Genomic DNA, 20,630 nt, shown 5'->3' with positions numbered 1-20,630 from the left:
CGCTGGGCGAGATCATCCGTGGTTTCGGGGTGAAGTACCATCAGTACGCTGACGACACTCAGCTGTACATCTCCACCCTGGACCACCCCAACAATGCCCTTGAAGTGATGTCCCAGTGCCTGGAGGCCGTACGGATCTGGATGGGGAGAAACGGGCTCAGGCTCAACCCATCCAAGACCGAGTGGCTGTGGTTTCCGACGTCCCGATATAGTCAGCTGGCGCCATCGCTGTCTATTGGGGGCGAATCATTGGCCCCCACAGAAAGGGCTCATAACTTGGGTGTCCTCCTGGATTCACGGCTGTCTTTAGAAGAGCACTTGACGGCCGTGACCGGGAGGATTTTTCATCAGGTTCGCCTGATTCGCCAGTTGCGTCCCTTTCTAGATCGGAACTCACTACGCACAGTCACTCATGCCCTCGTCACCTCTCGTCTGGACTATTGTAACGCTCTCTACATGGGGCTCCCCTTGAGGTGCACTCGGAGGCTCCGACTGGCGCAGAGTGCGGCCGCGCAGGTGGTTATGGGAGCGGCGTGGAGCTCCCATGTAACACCTCTCCTGTGCGAGCTGCACTGGCTCCCAGTGGTCTTCCGGGTGCGCTTCAAGGTTCTGGTTACCACCTTTAAAGCGCTCCATGGCTTAGGACCTGGTTATTTACGGGACCGCCTACTACCATCAATAGCCTCCCACCAACCAGTACGCTCCCACAGAGAGGGGCTCCTCCAGATGCCGTCGGCCAAACAATGTCGGCTGTCAGCCCCTAGGGGGAGAGCCTTCTCTGTGGGGGCACCGATGATCTGGAATGAGCTCCCCCCAGAGATACGGAGGATCCCGGATCTGCGCACCTTCCACCGCGAGCTGAAGACTCTTTTATTTCATCAAGCTGGCCTCGCCTAAATCTTCTCCCTTTTAAGTGCAAATTTTAAATTTTAATGTGTTTTAAAATATGGGTATTTTAAATTATGGGTATTAATTCAGCCAAATTTATTTAATTCATTTTATTCGATTTTAAATTTTTATATGTATGTGTTTTATTTCGTGGCTGTTCACCGCCCTGAGTCCTTCGGGAGTAGGGCGGTATAGAAATTCAATAAAATAAATAAAATAAATAAATAAATAAACCCTTTCATAAACTATAAAACTTACACTTTCTTTTGAATCTTACAGACAAAGTGATGCCAACATAAGCACACTGGACAACTGAGAATAACAAGCAACACTGAAAAGCAAAGCAAATTGAAGCAGAAATAAAAAAATATTTTCTATTTCCTTCAGAAAACCACAGAATTCGTCTACTTCATCAGCAGATAAGAGACAGAAAAGAGAAAATCATGAAGAGATTTGCAGCTGGAAAAAGTAGATTATATAGAATTTAAGCATATGTTACTCGAAAAGGTCGAAGGAGATCATTTTTCCTTTCAGAAAAAGAGGAAAATATTTGGAAACCGGTGGGGAAGAAAATATCAATTGCATAGTCACATATGGCAGCCAGAAAAGCAGGCACCAACAAAATAAGGAATCACACATATCTTTGACCTACAACTGCTCCCAGTGTGGTAAATGCTTTTGCAAGCATGGCAACTTTGTGATACATCAGAGGACTCACACCAGGGAGAAACCATATGAGTGTCCAGATTGTGGGAAAAGTTTCACAGCAAATTCCCACCTGGTGATACACCAGAGGACTCACACAGAAGAGAAACCCTTTGAATGTCCTAAAAAAATTTTTCAATGTCCTGAAAAATCTTTTCAATGTCCAGCCTGGAAAAGTTTTGTGAGAAAAGTTTCAGTCTCAATTCCAGCCTGGAGAACCACCAGAGGACTCACACAGGAAAGAAACCGTTAGAGTGTCCAGATTGTGGGAAACATTTCCATTACCGTTGTCACCTGGTAAACCACCAGAGGATTCACACAGGGGACAAACCTTTTGAATGTCCTGATTGTGGGAAAAACTTCAGTCTCAATTACTATCTGGTGAGACACCAAAAGACTCACACAGGAGACAAACCACACAAGTGTGCAGATTGTGGGAAAAGTTTCAGTTACCGTTCTGACCTGGTGATCCACCAGAGGACTCACACAGGAGAGAAACCCTTTGAATGTCCTGAGTGTGGGAAAAGTTTCAGTCGAAATTCCAGCCTGCTGAGCCACCAGAGGACTCACTCAGGAGAGAAACCCTTTGAATGTCCTGAGTGTGGGAAAAGTTTCAGTCAAAATTCCAGCCTGCTGAGCCACCAGAGGATTCACACAGGAGAGAAACCCTTTGAATGTCCTGATTGTGGGAAAAACTTCACTGTCAATTCCAACCTGCTGATACACCAGAGGACTCACACAGGAGAGAAACCATATGAATGTCCAGATTGTGGGAAAAGTTTCACAGGAAATTCCAGCCTGGTGAGCCACCAGAGGATTCACACAGGAGAAAAACCCTTTGAATGTCCTGAGTGTGGGAAAAGTTTCAGACAGAATTCCCACCTGGTGAAACACCAGAGGACTCACACAGGAGAGAAACCCTTTGAATGTCCTGAGTGTGGGAAAAGTTTCAGTCAGAATTCCTACCTGGTGAAACACCAGACGACTCACACAGGAGAAAAACCGTTTGAATGTCCTGATTATGGGAAAAGTTTCAGACAGAATTCCCACCTCATTATCCACCAGAGGACTCACACCAGGGAGAAACCATATGAGTGTCCAGATTGTGGGAAACGTTTCAGAACAAATTTCCACCTGGTGAGCCACCAGAGGACTCACACAGGAGAGAAACCCTTTGAATGTCCTGAGTGTGGGAAAAGTTTCAGTCATAAATCCAACCTGGTGAACCACCAGAGGACTCACACAGGGGAGAAACCCTTTGAATGTCCTGATTGTGGGAAAGGTTTCAGTGACAATTCCAGCCTGGTGAACCACCAGAGGACTCACACAGGGGAGAAACCCTTTGAATGTCCTGATTGTGGGAAAGGTTTCAGTGAGAATTCCAACCTGGTGAAACACCAGAGGACTCACACAGGGGAGAAACCCTTTGAATGTCTTGATTGTGGGAAAGGTTTCAGTGACAATTCCAGCCTGGTGAAACACCAGAGGACTCACACAGGGGACAAACCCTTTGAATGTCCTGATTGTGGGAAAGGTTTCAGTGAGAATTCCAGCCTGGTGAAACACCAGAGGACTCACACAGGGGAGAAACCCTTTGAATGTCCTGATTGTGGGAAAAGTTTCAGTTGGAATTCCACCCTGGTGAACCATCAGAGGACTCACACAGGGGAGAAACCCTTTGAATGTCCTGATTGTGGGAAAAACTTCAGTTACAGTTCCTCTCTGGTGAAACACCAAAAGACTCACACAGGAGACAAACCACACAAGTGTGCAGATTGTGGGAAAAGTTTCAGTTACCGTTCTGACCTGGTGATCCACCAGAGGACTCACACAGGAGAGAAACCCTTTGAATGTCCTGAGTGTGGGAGAGGTTTCAGTCTCAATTCCAGCCTGGTGAAACATCAAAAGACTCACACAGGAGACAAACCACGCAAGTGTCCAGATTGTGGGAAATGTTTCAGTTACCGTTCTTCCTTGAACCACCAGAGGACTCATACAGGAGAGAAACCATATGAGTGTCCAGGCCAGCAGAGTCAAACAATTTGATTGAGGGCCGCATCAGGATTGTGGTTGATCTTGTGGGTGGGCATGGTGGGGTGATGTCACATGGCCAGCTCGACATCTCTTGTGTCTTGGGGCGCCTGTGGTGGCTCAGGCAGGTCTGGGGGGATCCATTGTCTCCAGCAGAGGAAGGCGAGACAATGTTAAGCGCCAAAACCCTTGTTCTCCTCATAGCGCCCAGCCTGGCCCTCAAGCTCCCGTTGCACTGGGACCCCACAGCCCAGCCCTGCTTCCCCCAGTGGGTGCCCGGCTGTGCTTACCTCCTCCTCAAGGCTGCTGCTATGCTCGCTGTCCTTGGGCACATTGCTCATGGTGTATGCAGGAGGGCAAAGTGTGTCAGAGGGAGGGCCACTCCTCCATGCGAGGAGCCCCAGCTTTGTAACTAAAGCATCCTCAGCAATAGGATGGGAGACTACCAGGAGAGTCAGGAGGAGGGGACAAGGGGATAGCGAAAGGGCAGAAGGGCAGCTGGTGGCCAAATACTAAGGTGGGACTTTCCTCAGAATCTGACTCCCTCTTATTATAATCCTTCCTTCCTTCCTTCCTTCCTTCCTTCCTTCCTTCCTTCCTTCCTTCCTTCCTTCCTTCCTTCCTTCCTTCCTTCCTTCCTTTTGTGGCCAAAGACTGAAAACAAACCAGGCTCAGTTTATCGCGTGCTTGCATCTAGTGGGAGAGTCCACAGACAACAGCAAAACTTGTCAAAATGTTGGTTGTGATAGTTGATCAGAACTCCTCTGTTTTTTATGTACTGTAAGGTCCCAAAATGTACTTGAGTCACCAGAATGCCAAAAAGAGAGACTCAAGACGAGGCTTGCAAAAAGAGGCAGATTTTATTTATGGCCAAAAACAAAATACTGGGTGGGACTATATCCAGAACATACAGATACAATGCATGTGAGGAGATAGCCACACCTTGGGGAAGGTAAGGCGTCCTTTTTATACCCTCAGAGACATCAGTTTAGTACCCAATTCTGGCCTCCTAGTTCAGATTTGTGTATTCCTTGTTGCCCTGCAAAGGAATAGAAGTTTCCCAATTAGCGTTATCTCTTCCTTGAGCATTCCTTTGTTCTCTCAATTGGCCATTTGGCTCCTGGTTCTGCATCATCCGAGGAATAATTTACACTTCAGCTCTAATTTACACCTTTGATCTGTATAATCAAAGGTGTAAGTTAGGGCTGAAGTGTAAAATTATCCCTCGGATGATGTCTGCAGTTCCAACTGAGATAAGTACCATGCTCTTAGATGGCATAAGAAAAACAGGAAGAAGATTGATATGGGTTCAGTTCAAATGGCAGGAACATATGTTTGACAAATACCAGATACCTTACAGAGGCCTAATAACAGCATATGTTTGTTACAGGAGATACAAATACAAAGGCATATAATATATGTGATACAAATACAAAGGCATATTTGTGTTACAGATATAAAGGTACAATATATGTGTGTTATACAAATACAAAAGGCCATATATGTATTACAGGAACCTAATAGTTACAGAACAACAAGTTCCTACTAATTCTCGTATACCAGTATATCCAGTGGTGGGATTCAAGTAATTTAACAACCGGTTCTCTGCCCTAATGATTTCTTCCAACAACCAGTTTGCCAAACTGCTCAGAAAGTTAACAACCTGTTCTCCTGAAGTGGTGCGAACTGGCTGAATCCCACCACTGAGTATATCATATTCTAGTATTATTTATTATATCCTTATTACTGTTTCCCTTCAGTACAGCAGCCTTAGCGTTTAGGAACAGAGATAAATTAGTTGCTTTTCTATTAATACATAATCCTTAAAAGGGCTGTCCTGTAGGGAGCCTCCCATGGTCTAATTCAGACTGGAAACATAACAAAGGAAAATATTCTCCCCACTCAGCTTTGTCCTGTTTTCCCCACTGGAAATGGCTGTTTGCAACACACAAGGAGGGGATACTTTCCTGCGAGCTCACAATTCAAGAATACCAATGTTAACTTGGATTGCTAATAAAATTGCCACTCCCTCCTCCCTCCCTCCCTTCCCGCTTTCCTTTCCTTTCTTTTTTTAAGCTGCCAAGAGGCTCCCGACAAAGGCTTCCCATATTGACCCCTCCCCCATCATTGCTTCAGCATGGTTTTTAGCTTTTGTTATTTTTCAGCCTACAATGAGCTTGTAGGCTGCAAGTGAGTGAGTGCAAGTGAGTGAGACACCTCCACCTGCCCCACCCCCCTCCACACACATAAACACACACTCACCAGTGGTGGGTTCCTCTCGGTTCGGCCCGGTTCTCTCGAGCTGGTAGCGGTGACGATATGACGTCACCGAAATGGTTCTGCCCCCCCCCCGCGCCCCCCACTCCCAAAGCGCTCCGGAATAGGTATCAATAGATAAATGAATATATTTCCAGGGAGCCAAAGAGGGGACATGGGTAACATCCATTTGCCATAGTTGATTAGAGGTGAAACCAGGAGATTAACTCCCATGTCCGCCGAGGGGGATGCCCCAGAACATTGGGGACAGGATGAAACAATTTGCTTGGCTTGATCGAGTGGAATATGGCAAGCTTGTGCCAGCCCCCTGGCATTTTGATGGAAAAAAGAATGACTAGAAAAAGGATCTGTGAACAAAGTAGGTAAAACATAAACAGCAGCATCAGCGTGACTGTTGCCTTCAGAAAGAGGGCCAGGAAGGGGAGAGTGACTGCGTATGTGGGAGACAAAGTACAAATGTTTCCGGTCTTGTAGCAGTTGCTGCAAAGTGAGAAAAAGGGCCATAAGATTGGGGTCAATCCTGGGCGTGATATAAGCACCTGGAAGATTAAAAATAAGTTGACACACATACTGCGAGTCAGAGATCAAATTAAAAGGCTGTTGGGAAAAAGTGTGGAAAGCCAAGATAACAGCAGACAATTCTGAGTGTTGTGGCGAGGATTGCACTGCAGTGTAGGACACTTTCCAGGTATCATCATGAGGATCCTTATAAGCAATCGCTCCTCTCATTCGCCCTCCATCGGAAAAAACAGTAAGAACTTGCGACAATGGAAAGGGAGAAAACCGTGGGCGAACAGGAAAGGAGGAAGTCATTAAACATTAGGCAAATGATATGCAATACAACCCACATAGTTAAAGCACACTGAAGAGATAAGATATTCTGAAAATAAAAGTGAAAATCAGTTTTCGAGATAGGAAGAACAACATTCATTAAATCGGTCCCATTTCTACGACAAGCTTGAGTGCGCCCCAAGGTTATAATTTCAGCAATGGCTTGGATAAATGGTAAAATGTTTTGGGATGGTGTATGGGGTAAATAAAGCCATTCAATACAATATATTTTTTGCGCCAATACTCCCGTAGGCAGCTTACTAGTAGGGAATATCAAAAGAGCTAACTGACAATCTTTATGAGGAATACGATCCACAAACTGAGTACTCAAGATGTCATTAAGTTGCTCGACTGTAGCAATGTAGTAATGAAGTCTCCAGGCTGTTTTCCTTTGGTCAATAAGTTTATGGACTAAGTAAATGTGTAGGCAGGGAAAAATATGGGTAGACCCAATTGAGGGTGCCCAGCAATTCTTGCAAATTAACCAAGGAAATAACTTTGGGTAAGCTCAAGCGAGGAAAAGCCGGAGTAGAATAAGATTGCAACATTTTATGTCCTAAATAAAAATAAGGAGAGTGCAGCTGTATTTTTTCCAGGGCAATTTGCAATCCATAGACACATAAATCATTTTGTATTTTGGAAAGCCAGTTAGATTGTATTTTTGGGTCTCCAATTAATATGTCATCCATAAAATGATATATCAAAACCAATGGATGATGTTTGCAAAAAGGGGCTAATGCCGCAGCAACATGAAGTTGACATAATGTGGGACTATTCAACATGGCCCCCACGGAGAGGGCGCACAATGTGGGAGTCCTGGATACGCAGCTGTCCTTGGAGGAACATCTGACGGCTGTAGCCAGGGGGACCTTCTGTCAGGTTCGCCTGATTCGCCAGTTGCGGCCCTTTCTTGATCAGGATTCCCTGTGCACAGTCACTCATGCCCTTGTCACCTCTCGCCTGGACTACTGCAACGCTCTCTACATGGGGCTCCCCTTGAAGAGCACCCGGAGGCTCCAACTGGTCCAGAATGCGGCCGCGCGGGTAGTCACGGGAGCCGCATGGCGCTCCCATACAACACCTCTCCTGTGTGAGCTGCACTGGCTCCCAGTGGTCTTCCGGGTGCGCTTAAGGTGTTGGTTATCACCTTTAAAGCGCTTCATGGCATAGGACCTAGTTATCTTCGAGACCGCCTGCTGCTACCGACAGCCTCCCATCGACCTGTGCGCTCCCACAGAGAGGGCCTCCTCGGTGTGCCATCAGCCAAACAATGTAGGCTGGGGACACCCAGGGGGAGGGCCTTCTCTGTGGGGGCACCTACCCTCTGGAATCAGCTGCCCCCAGAGATAAGGAGAATCCAAGACCTCGGTGCCTTCCGCCGTGCCCTAAAACCTTCTTTTTCCAGCAAGCCGGGCTGACCTAACAATTTTTAAAATGTTTTTAATTGTTTGTTATTGTTTTTAATCATGGGGCCAAATTTATATATATCTTTTTAATTGTATTTTAATGTTTGTAATTTATGCTTTTACTTGGCTGTTCACCGCCCTGAGTCCTCAGGGAGAAGGGCGATATACAAATTTAACAATAAATAAATAAATAAATTCCCTGTGGTAAAACTATCCAGTGATAACGTTTATTAGGTTCTGAATGATTCACCGCAGGCACGGTAAATGCAAACTTTTCCTGATTAGGGGGGCATAGAGGAATGGAAAAGAAACAATCCTTTAAATCAATTACCATCACTTCATGGTCTTGGGGAATCAAATTAGGATTGGGTGTTCCGCACTGCAAGGGGCCCATAGGTTGAATACAGGCATTAACTGCACGGAGATCATGCAAAGAACGCCACTTGCCACTTTTCTTTTTTATCACAAACACAGGGGCTAGTGAACAACACAACATGACCAGCAAACAGCTGATCTTTTACCAACTGGTGGAGAGCCGTCAATTTGTCGTGTGACATGGGCCATTGATCAATCCACACCGGCTCTTTAACCAGCCAAGTCAACGGGAGGGCAGTAGTCTCAATCCTCCAAAGTGAGGGTGGCCCCTAATTTACTGAGCAGGTCGCGCTCCCAAAGGCTGACATGAATATCTAATATAAAGGGGCGGACCTGAATGATCAAATCTGAATTAGGCAAGTGAGTTGAAAGAAATCGTGCACTTTGACAACCCCACACACCCCAGACACTTGGGCAGGACTCAGGTGGCAGGCCACTGCTTGGCAGAGATCACAAACATCCACTCCAGTGTCCTTACCCTGCAACACAATGATCTGGTGGGGCTGTTGGGATGTTATCAGGGTAGTGATGGCAGCTATGATGCAAGTGGCCAGGCTAGTGGAACTGAAGCCACCTTCCCCTCTCTCCTTTTGCTCTCCCCCTGCTGGGACAAAATAAGGCAAAAGCAGGAGTTGAGCAGGGCTAGAATAAATGGGCAAACTTTGGGGCAAATTGGTCCATTATTGAATATAAATAATCCCGGTGTAGTCCGAATCTATCACTCCAGGAATGACAAAAATACCATTTTTGCCCATGCTTGACTGCAGAAGGACAAGCCCTACATAATTTTTTGTTAGGAGCAATTTCAACCAGACTTGGTACACAGATGACTTATTCTCTGGAAAAAAATACTGTGGGAGTAAGACCCCCCTAACACCCCTTGGAGTGTGTGCGCGTGTCTGTGTCTGTGTGTTCCAGCATAACTCTGGAACACCTCAAGCAATTTGATACACAGATATCTTACCCTCTGGAAAAAAATACTGTGGGGGTAAGTTACTCCTAACACCCCTCAGGGTGGGTGTGTGGGTGTGTTCCAACATAACTCTGGAATGCCTGGGCTGCTGAAATGAAAAGGAATGAATTATATCTATAGTGTCAAATGACAGTACTTTTGACAGTGATAGTGTGCATTTTGTATTCAAGTTCTGTTAAGATTCAGCCTGTTGTGTCTTAAAATGGCTTCTTTTTTTTTTTTTTTAAATAGACTTTATTGAGATTTTTTACAGAACAAAAAGGAAATGAATGGGAAAAAACAAACAAACAAACAAACAAACAAAACAATCATTCAAACAGTAACGTAGAACACATAAATATAGTAAACATTTTCAATTTGTATCGGATATGCAGTGTTTTAACTATTTACATAAATAATACTTGTTAATATTTTGACTCACTTTTAACCAATATTTAACACACCTTAGATCTTTCTTCCATTTTGTCATGCAACCACTTGTACCACCTTTCCCACACCATATAGTATACTGACTTTTCATCATTTAATTCATAAGTTAATTTAGTCATCTCTGCGCATTCGAGTATTTTCTTAATTGTAAGCTCTTCTGGTGGTTGAGTTTTCTCTTTCCAAAACTGTGCGTATGCCAGTCTAGCGGCTGTAATTATATGGATCATTAAATGTGTCATTTCCTTTCTATATGGCTTCTTTATTATTCCCAGGAGGAAAATCTCTGGTGTTAATTCAATATCTTCCCTGATTATTTCCTGTAACCATCTCCTGATCTTACTCCAATATCCTTTCGCTTCCGGGCATGTCCACCACATGTGAAAGAAGGTGCCTTGGCCATGGCCACATTTCCAACAGTTAGGATGTATATTAGGATATATCTTCGCTAGTCTGGCCGGGGCTAGGTACCACCTATGAAACATTTTGTAATGATTTTCCTTATATGCCACCGCTCTAGTCAATTTAAGATTTCTGTTCCATGCCTCCTCCCATTCCCCGAAATTTATATTGCACCCTATATTTTTCTCCCATGCAATTATTTGATTCTTTGTAACATCTTCAAACTTCTCATCGCTTAACAGATAATTGTATAATTTTGCCAGAATCTTTTTATTTGTTCCCATCAGAACTTTATCCAATCCATTTGGTCCCAGTTCTAGACCGTATTGTTCTTTGTCCCTCTGATATCTGGATTTTACTTGTGAGTAGGTCCACCAATCTAAGGTTATTCCTTGCTCTCGTAAGGTATCATTTGATTTAAGCCTCCCTCCTTCGTCTAGAATATCTTTATATCTGGCCATTTTCTCCCTCTCCCACCTATTTGGGTGAGTCAGGGCCTCCATCGTTGAGAGCCAATTTGGGATTTTCTTGTAGTGTTTTTGTCTGATCTGGGTCCATGTTTGTATCAAGGAATCTCTAATTTTATGTCTATGGAAATATGTCTTCTTTTTCTTCTCCATTTCCCAGATGTGGGCATGCCAGCCTTTTTGCAAGTCATGGCCTTCTAGAGTAAGAATTCTCGCATTTTCCAGGGTAATCCAATCTCTTATCCAAACTAGCTTAGCTGACCTATAGTATGTTTCCCAATCCGGGAGTCCAAATCCACCTATATCTCTTTTGCCTCTTAAAATTTTAATGGAAAATCTCGGTTTTTTCCCCTCCCATATAAATTCTCTAATGATTTTGTCTAATTCTAGAAAGAATTTTTTATCTAAATTTATTGGTATATTTTGGAATAGAAATAATATTCTGGGGAGGATGTTCATCTTAATTGTGGCTATCTTGCCCAAAAGTGATAATCTTATTTTTTTCCAGTTAACTAGGTCTTGTTTTATTTTTCTAATTAGGGGAATATAGTTATCGTCTTTCAGAGTCGAACATCTTGATGTAATCCAAATTCCTAAGTATTTAATTTTTTTGGCAACCTGTAGTCCTAATACTTCTTCTATCTCGTTTTGCTGACTCTCTGTTATGTTCTTAATCAATACTTTAGTTTTAGTTTTGTTCAATATGAAGCCTGCCACCTCTCCATATTTACTTAATTCCTCCAATACTTTAGGTCCCGACTCTATAGGGTCTTCAAGGATTAGAGCAACATCATCTGCGAATGCTTGTGTCTTATAAGTCTCCTTCCTAATCTTCAATCCTGTTATTTCATCGTTAGCTCTAATTTTCCGTAGAAGGACTTCTAGGGCCAGAATGAACAGTAAAGGGGATAGGGGACAGCCTTGCCTTACTCCCTTACTAATTTGAAATGTTTTAGTCCTATCCCCATTCACCAGGATACTCGCCTTTTGGTTGTTATAGATAGATTTAATCATCATTTCAAAATTTGTTCCGAATTTCATAATCTCAATTTGTTTAATCATAAATTTCCAATTTAGGTTGTCAAATGCCTTTTGAGCATCGACAAAAATCAGAGCCATCTGTTTCCCGGGGTGTTCCTCATAGTACTCTAGCGTATCTAGCACAATTCTCATGTTATCCCTAATTTGTCTCCCCGGTAAAAATCCGTTCTGGTCTTTATATATCCAATTATTTAAAATCTTTTTCATTCTTTCCGCAATTATGCCCATGAATAATTTGTAGTCCGTATTAAGAAGCGAAATTGGTCTGTAATTTTGAATTTGTTTTAGGTCGGCACCTTCTTTCGGCACGAGTGTGACATGCGCCTCTTTCCATGACTCTGGAATTTTATGGTCCAACAGTGCGTCATTAAAAATTTCTACTAATTTCGGTTGGAGTATTTCTTCTAATTTTTTGTATATTTCCCCTGGAAATCCGTCAGGTCCTGGGGCTTTATTGTTTTTCAGTTTGGAGAGGGCTGTTTTTAATTCTTCAATTGTAATCTTTCTATTAAGCATTTCTTTCTCTTCATCAGTTATTTGTGGGAGTTCTGCTTTTATCAAATACTTTTCTATTTTGTCATCAGATGTCTCCCCTTCTTTATATAAAGATTCGTAATATTCTCTCACCCTATCTCGTTTTTCTTCCTCATTAGTCAATAATTTGCCCTTAGAGTCCTCTAAAGTATGGATTATTCCCCTTTCATTTTCCTTTTTTAATTTATAGGCCAGCCACCTCCCCGATTTGTTAGTGTTCTCAAAAAGATATTGTTTCGTTCTTTTCATTCTTTGTGCTAACTCTTCTTGCTCCATGATATTTACTTTATGCTTCCACATCATCCAATTTTCTTTGGCTGCTTCGTCTTCTGGATCATCTTGGAGTTTTCTTTCTGCTTCTCCTATATGATTTAAATAGTCTTCCAGGGTCTTCCTTTCTTGTTTATTTTTATGAGCGGTGTATGAAATCACAACTCCTCTCAGGTAAGCCTTCATTGTGTCCCAAACTATTGCACGGGAAGTGCCTTTATTTTCATTTTCCTTGAAAAAAAAATTTATTTCTTCTTTAAATTTTTGTATACAGTCCTTGTCGCCCAGTAATTTAGCATTAAACCTCCACCTCCGTTGGTATTTTCTCTGAACAGGCTTCCATCTAATCTCCAATGGATTATGGTCTGCCCAATCGTTTGGTTTAATTACAGCTGTTCCGATTTCTAACCCCAAACTCCTACTGACCCATGCCATGTCAATTCTAGACCACGACTTTTGTGGGTTTGAAAAGAAGGTATATTGTCTGTCATTTGGGTGCAAGGTACGCCAGATGTCAATTAGATCCAATTCATCAACTAACTCAAAAAAAGCTCTCGGTAAATTTGTCCTTTTATTTTTTTTTACTTTATTGCTCTTGTGGTCCTTCTCCGGGTCCACGATGCCGTTGAAATCCCCTATCATACAGATTTCATTATATGCCATTTTCACTAATTGTTCGTGGAGTTTCTTAAAAAATTCTCCCTGTTTTTTATTCGGGGCATAAATGCCCACTAATAATACCTTGGAATTCCCTCTCTTAATTTCAACCATAAGGATTCTACCCTTTGTATCTTTGAATTTCAATTCTGCTTCAATTCCTTTTTTTACGTAAATAGCCACCCCCCTCTTCTTTTTCTCTGCCAGCGAATCAAATGTTTGACCAAATTTTTTATATTCTAGACATTTACTTTCTTCTTTTTTTATGTGTACCTCTTGTAAACACATTATATCAACATTTTGTTTACCTAGTTTTGTTAATATTCTTTTCCTCTTTTTATATTCATTTAGTCCATTAACATTTACAGATATTAGCTTCAAGTCATTCATCTCTATACCCCTATCTAGTTGTTGGTTCTTGTTTGTTTCTTACGGCCCTTACTGGTCTTGTTTTCTTCTCTTTAGCTTCTTCTTCTTCTTCTGTCTTCTCCTCTACAGTTGCTTCGTTTGTGTTCTGTTGGTGTAGGGCTTCCTCCTCCACTACTGCTGTTTCTAGTTCTTCCTTGCTCCCCTGCTCTTCTTCCACACCTCTTAACTGGTCAAGGAAGTCTTGTGCTGTACTCAGGCTTTCTATTTTTATTTTTCTTCCTTGCCAGGTTATTAGCATCCCTTCTGGGAGAAGCCACCTAAATAGTATCTTTCTTTTATTCAACTGTATGGCCAGAAATCTATATCCCTTCCTCAACTCCCGGACTCTTCTTGGTATCTGTTTTAAAATTATTATTTCTTTTCCTCGGTATATAATCTGTTCATCCCTTGCCATGTTGTAAAGAATATCTCTAACTTTTTTCCGTGCGAAGCGGATATGTACTTCTCTAGGAAGCTTGTTCCTTCTTGCATAGTTAGTCTGGACTCTATATACGTCGTCCAGCTCCCTAATTATCGCCTGTTTGTCTTCGTGAAGTGCATCAGCTATCAGCTCCGCCATCTTTTCACCTAGGTCTTCCTCTTTGTCCTCGACAACATTCTGAAATCGTAAATAGAAGGAAGCCCGGTCCATCTCCAATTGAATTATTGTATCTTCGATCTCTTTATTTTGGCTCGTTAATGTTTGGTCCACAATATCTAATTTCTTTTCAGTTTGGTCAATTCTTGTTTCGGCTTTTTGAATTCGCACTTCATTATTAACTATTGATGTTTGGATATCATTCATTTTCTGGTCCAATGCATGTATGTCTGATTTTAATTCAACATGGTTATTTAACAATTTTTCCTGCATTGCCATCATCGTTTCTTGAATCAAAGTTAATGATGCTTGCAGAGTTTGCATTGCCAGGCTTTCTGTTGATTTTTGTGTCGCCGGAGAGGTTGTCGCTATAGTGGGATTAGAGGGGATCTTTTTTCCTGTTTTCCCCACTGTGGATGCCATGCTTGTCATTTCTTTCAAAATTTTCTTTTGCTCTCTAATTATCCTATCAATATTACACCAAATTATCATTCGCCAGTTAGCGCCTCTATTATCTTTTTTTTATTATTATTATTATTATTTTATATAAATGTATATTTGTATATATATGTTACTGTATCTACTTTTTCCTTCTAAATTTATAGACAGGTATAGCTAGTTTTCCAGTGAGCAATCAACAACAATATCTATACTGTAATTCTAATCTCCTCCTCACAGTGTGTTATTTAAATGTGTTAAATATTAAATTGGCTTAATAAATATAAATTAAATGGTTCAATACTATATAAATCAAAATATCAGTTAATCAACAGTTTACAATCAATATATCGAATGTAGCAATATAGCAATTAATTTGGCTAAATATTGTACTTTTAAATACTTAAATACTTAAAATACTATAAATACTATAAATAGAGACTTTTGAATATTTAATTTTAAATGCAATTATAACTTTAGATACTATAAAAATACTGGTAGATACTATAAATGCTAAGCAGCTAAATAAATTTATAGAAAGATTTAAAATATCAAAGCTTGAGAGTGTATAATTTTATCTAGTCCAAGAAGAAATCAATTTGTCAAGTGATATTCAATTTTAACAGTCAGGATACTGAAGACAGAATATCTGGAAGTTCAAGAGCTATTATTAATTAATTTTTTTTTATTTATTTATATATATATATAATTTTTTCTCCTCCTTGGGATATACTCAATTCTTTTTTGCTCAGTCTCTGGTCTTCTGTAAGCTCAGGATGTTCCTCCAAGTTCAGCACTCTATGGTATTTCTTGCTGCCAAACTGTCCACCGCTAGGCAGATTGTTCCTCCGTCCTGTCACACTAATGGCTGAGCTTCCTGTTCATTGCAAAAAAGAAAGCCAGACTCGATCCACCCAATTCCAATCTCCACTAGATCTGCTTGTATTCACAATACAAAAGGAAAGAGGAAATAAATGCTGGTCTTAGATTTTCTCACCGATCCTCTCTTGGCACGCACGCTGTCAATACAAATTTCCTTTCTTATTTCGATGCCGGCTCGTCGGGCTCTCTCTCTGCCAGGATACTCAGGAAACTTTCAATCGCCGCCTCTCTCGTTTGTGAGATGCTCCTGCCCGACTTCACCGGCCCCTTTCTTGATGTCTTCTCTCCTCGATGCAGGGAAGGTGTGTGTCAATCCTCACTGCAGCATCCGATCTCTCTTGCTTCCATCTAGTTGCTGGTTACCGCGGCTTCGCGTCGGCCATTTATTTGGCCGACTCACACATGCTGGATTTGACAGAGCCGCCCGGTCTTGCGATCAGCGTTTTGCGCCCGCTTTCACGCTCGCCCGGCTCGCTCTCTCGTCCGTGGGGCTCTCCGGGCTCCACGCCCCTCAGGGGTCCCCAAAACACGGTGACTGATGGTGTTGAGGAGCAGCGATCACTCTCTCAACGCCATATCGCCGCGAGTCACCAACCGGAAGTAGGATTGGGCGTTCCGCACTGCAAGGGGCCCATAGGTTGAATACAGGCATTAACTGCACGGAGATCATGCAAAGAACGCCACTTGCCACTTTTCTTTTTTATCACAAACACAGGGGCTAGTGAACGGCACAACATGACCAGAAAACAGCTGATCTTTTACCAACTGGTGGAGAGCCGTCAATTTGTCGTGTGACATGGGCCATTGATCAATCCACACCGGCTCTTTAACCAGCCAAGTCAACGGGAGGGCAGTAGTCTCAATCCTCCAAAGTGAGGGTGGCCCCCAATTTACTGAGCAGGTCGCGCTCCCAAAGGCTGACATGTATATGTAATATAAAGGGGCGGACCTGAATGATCAAATCTGAATTAGGCAAGTGAGTTGAAAGAAACCGTGCACTTTGACAACCCCACACACCCCAGCAGGGCTCAGGTGGCAGGCCACTGCTTGGCAGAGATCACAAACATCCACTCCAGTGTTCTTACCCTGCAACACAATGATCTGGTGGGGCTGTTGGGATGTTATCGGGGTAGTGATGGCAGCTATGATGCAAGTGGCCAGGTTAGTGGAACTGAAGCCACCTTCCCATCTCTCCTTTTGCTCTCCTCCTGCTTCAACAAAATAAGGCAAAAACAGGAGTTGAGCAGGGCTAGAATAAATGGGCAAAATTTGGGGCAAATTGGTCCACTATTGAATATAAATAATCCCAGTGTAGTCCGAATCTATCACTCCAGGAATGACAAAAATACCATTTTTACCCATGCTTGACTGCAGAAGGACAAGCCCTACATAATTTTTTGTTAGGAGCAATTTCAACCAGACTTGGTACACAGATGACTTATTCTCTGGAAAAAAATACTGTGGGAGTAAGACCTCCCTAACACCCCTTGGAGTGTGTGCGCGTGTCTGTGTCTGTGTGTTCCAGCATAACTCTGGAACACCTCAAGCAATTTTAACCCAACTTGATACACAGATGTCTTACTCTCTGGAAAAAAATACTGTGGGGGTAAGTTACTCCTAACACCCCTCAGGGTGTGGGTGTGTGGGTGTGTTCCAACATAACTCTGGAATGCCTGGGCTGCTGAAATGAAAAGGAATGAATTATATCTATAGTGTCAAATGACAGTACTTTTGACAGCGATAGTGTGCATTTTGTATTCAAATTCTGTTAAGATTCAGCCTCTTGTGTCTTAAAATGGCTTCTAATGTACATCACAATGGAGTTGCCATGGTAACAGCTTCACAGTACTCCACAAGGGGGCTCCCTCTGGTAAGGGGAATTGATTCTTAAATAAACAAACAAACAAAAAATAAATCCCTAGGCCAGCGGTTCTCAACCTGGGGGTCGTGACCCCTTTGGGGGTCGAACGGCCATTTCACAGGGGTCGCCAAAGCCCTATTTTGCCCACCTCCCCACGCCTTCACTCACCCTCACCCTCTGCCTCTGTTGGATCGCCCGGTCGCCATTCGCTTACCCCGCCCACTCCCAATCTATTGCTGCCTCCGGAGTCCCAGCTGATAGCTAGAGGGAAAAAAAACTTTAAATTCTTGCCACGGGGCTTCAAAGAGCTAGCTGCAAAGAGGTAAATTCCTGGAGCAAGTTTTTTTCCCCCTAGCTATGCTGAAAAGAGAAAGCGAAAGCAGGGTCTTAGCTGCAACGTGACAAAATGAGGCAGAGAGATTTCTTTTTCTTTTTCCTCACCAAAACAGGTAGGTACAAAACTGCAAACAATGGGAAATTTAGGGCAAGAGGAGGTTCAAGATTTTAAAACACAAAAGAAAAAAAGCTCTATTTAACTAGGGAATTGTAACAATTGAGATACTATTAATTGTATATTGTGTTGAAAGCAGAAATGGTTAAGTTGTGGTTTGGAGGAATATATGGGGGAAATTATTTCGTTTATTATTATTGATAAATATAATTAATTGATTTGTAAGAAATTGGATTGCATGGAAATAATTGGAATATTCATGTTCATATTGATTAATATACAAAAAAAGATAATTATATAACTAATTGATTTATATTAAAATGTTGAATTTGTATTAAACAACTGTATTACATAATTAACCAATGTGAGGATGGATATGAAAATAGATGACAATGCGAAGGGGTATAATATAGAATAGAAGGGAAAAATTGAATTTGATTAAGATTAGAGATGAGGATGAAGGGTAATATTGGTTTTTTTAAAAAATAGATGAGGAATAAATATGGTAAAAAGGAAATATAGAAATTGTAAATTTAATTGAAATGACTAAATACTGTGTTGGAAGAAATATCCTTCTGAGTTCTGCTCCAAGTGGGGAAAAAGACACTGGAAACATGGAGACTGTTTGGAAAGATGTTTTAATGGTGGACAGGATCACATGGCTCGATGGGGCCCATTGTGTTAGTTTCTGTTGCTATTGTGTTGCAAATGTCCTTTGACAAAGGATTGACTTTCTGCCTGTGGCCCATTAACAAAGGGTGGGGGGCAGGAAGGTGGGAGCTGCTTTGTCTGTAAAATATGCTTCTCCATTTCTCATCCAGGGAAATATAATATTCTGCCTTTTTAATATTTCCCAAAATATTTCATTCTTCTAGGAAATGGGTGGGTGCTAACCTCCTACAACTGTTTAAATTTGTGGACCGGCGAAATACTCTGTTCAAAGAAAATACGTTGTATGTTTGTATGTGTGTTTCTAATTATTGCTATTTATTCCTATTTGTTCTCTTTTATTCTTTAAAGTTTAACAATTCATTCTTTATCTTAATATCTTTATATTTGTTTGGGGTTGGCTTTCTTCCCTTTCATCTTTTTTTTTTTTTATTGCAAAAGTTTTACAATTACATTTTCCCCCCTTTCCCCCCCCCCCACCACCCACCCCAAACTTCCCAACCTCCCTAACCCTCCCTAACCCTCCCCTCCCCCCAGACTTCCACACAATATACTCATATCAGGTAAAAAAACCCCCTTAGTATAAAACTTGTATAAAACTTGAACCCTTCCCTCCCCCTTATAATTTTTCTTTTTATCTTCATTACATTAAAAACATTTCTAATACATTATTTTCAAATAAAAGCTATTTGATACTTCCTAGTTTGATATTTGTTCTGAACATATTCTATCCACTTTTTCCATTCCCATTCATAAGTCTCTTGTGAACAATCTTTTAAGTATGCTGAAATCTTCGCCATCTCTGCAAAACTGGCCATCTTTAAAGTCCATTCCTCAATAGTGGGCAAAGCTTCATTTTTCCAGTATTTACCTATCAACAATCTTGCTGCTGTTATCATATACAATATCAGTTTTGTTTCACCCAATGTAAAACCCTTAACTATACCCAATAAAAACAATTGTGGAGAGAATTGAATTTTTTTCTTCAAAACATTCTGCATGACCCACCAAATTTTTATCCAAAAAGCTTTAACTTTCCTACAGGTCCACCAAACATGATAATATGTAGCATCCAAGCATTCACATCTCCAACATTTTGGCTGAACATTAGGGTACATACATGACAACTTTTTGGGGTCTAAGTGCCATCTATAAAACATTTTATAGAAATTTTCCCTCAAATTCTGCGACTGTGTAAATTTAACGTTCTGAACCCAAATTTTTTCCCATGTTTCCAACATCACTGGTTCTTCAAAATTTTGTGCCCACTTAATCATACAATCTTTAACTAATTCGGTTTCTGAATCCCTTTCTAACAAAACATTATAGAGCCTTTTAATATGCATTGGACCTTTCTCTTTTATATGTCTAACCAATTCTTCCTCATGCAACATAATACCAGTTTTTTGGTCCTCTTTCCATCTCAATTGCAATTGATTATATTGTAGCCAGGTTAAATTAATCCCTTCAGCCAACAGTGTCTGTAGTGTCTTCAGCTGCCATCTGCCCGCATCTGTAAAAAGAACCTCTTTATATAAAAACCCCCCGAGTGACATTATATTTGTATTCCACAAGGTATGACCAAGATCCAGCCATAGCGGTATTTTATAATCCCATTTGAATCGGTGCTTCTTCCAAACTCTCATCAAAGAGTCTCTAAGTATATGGCTTTTAAATACTTTGTCGACTTTGTTGTCATAAAATAAGTAGGCATGCCATCCAAATTCAAGATCAAAACTTTCTAGGTTCAATATTCCAGTCTTTTTCCTTCCAAACCAATCACTTGTTAGAGTCAAAGCTGCTGCATCATAATATAACTGTAGGTTTGGAAGTTTAAGACCTCCCCTTTCTGGAACATCTTGCATAATTTTCAATTTCACTCTCGGCTTTTTCTCGTTCCAGACAAACTTATTCACTCCAGTTTGCCACACTTTCAATTGTTTATCACTTTTAAGCACCGGAATCAATTGAAACAAAAAAAGAAATCTTGGCAAAATGTTCATCTTAACTGCTGCTATTCTTCCAAGTAGAGACAGTTGCA

General features: G+C 41.5%; 1 pseudogene; it reads left to right on the top strand.

Annotated features, from left to right (window-relative positions):
• LOC139311892 (zinc finger protein 208-like) overlaps positions 1 to 20,630 on the top strand; it is a 105,914-nt pseudogene that overhangs the window by 23,794 nt on the left and 61,490 nt on the right.

Source organism: Pituophis catenifer, unplaced genomic scaffold (assembly GCF_029215685.1).
Source record: "Pituophis catenifer annectens isolate HBS135680 unplaced genomic scaffold, rPitCat1.0.hap2 SCAF_2, whole genome shotgun sequence".
NCBI classification, from domain to species: Eukaryota; Metazoa; Chordata; class Lepidosauria; order Squamata; family Colubridae; genus Pituophis; species Pituophis catenifer.
The sequence above is the reverse complement of the archived record's forward strand: the minus strand, read 5'-3'. Positions and strand labels throughout refer to the sequence as shown.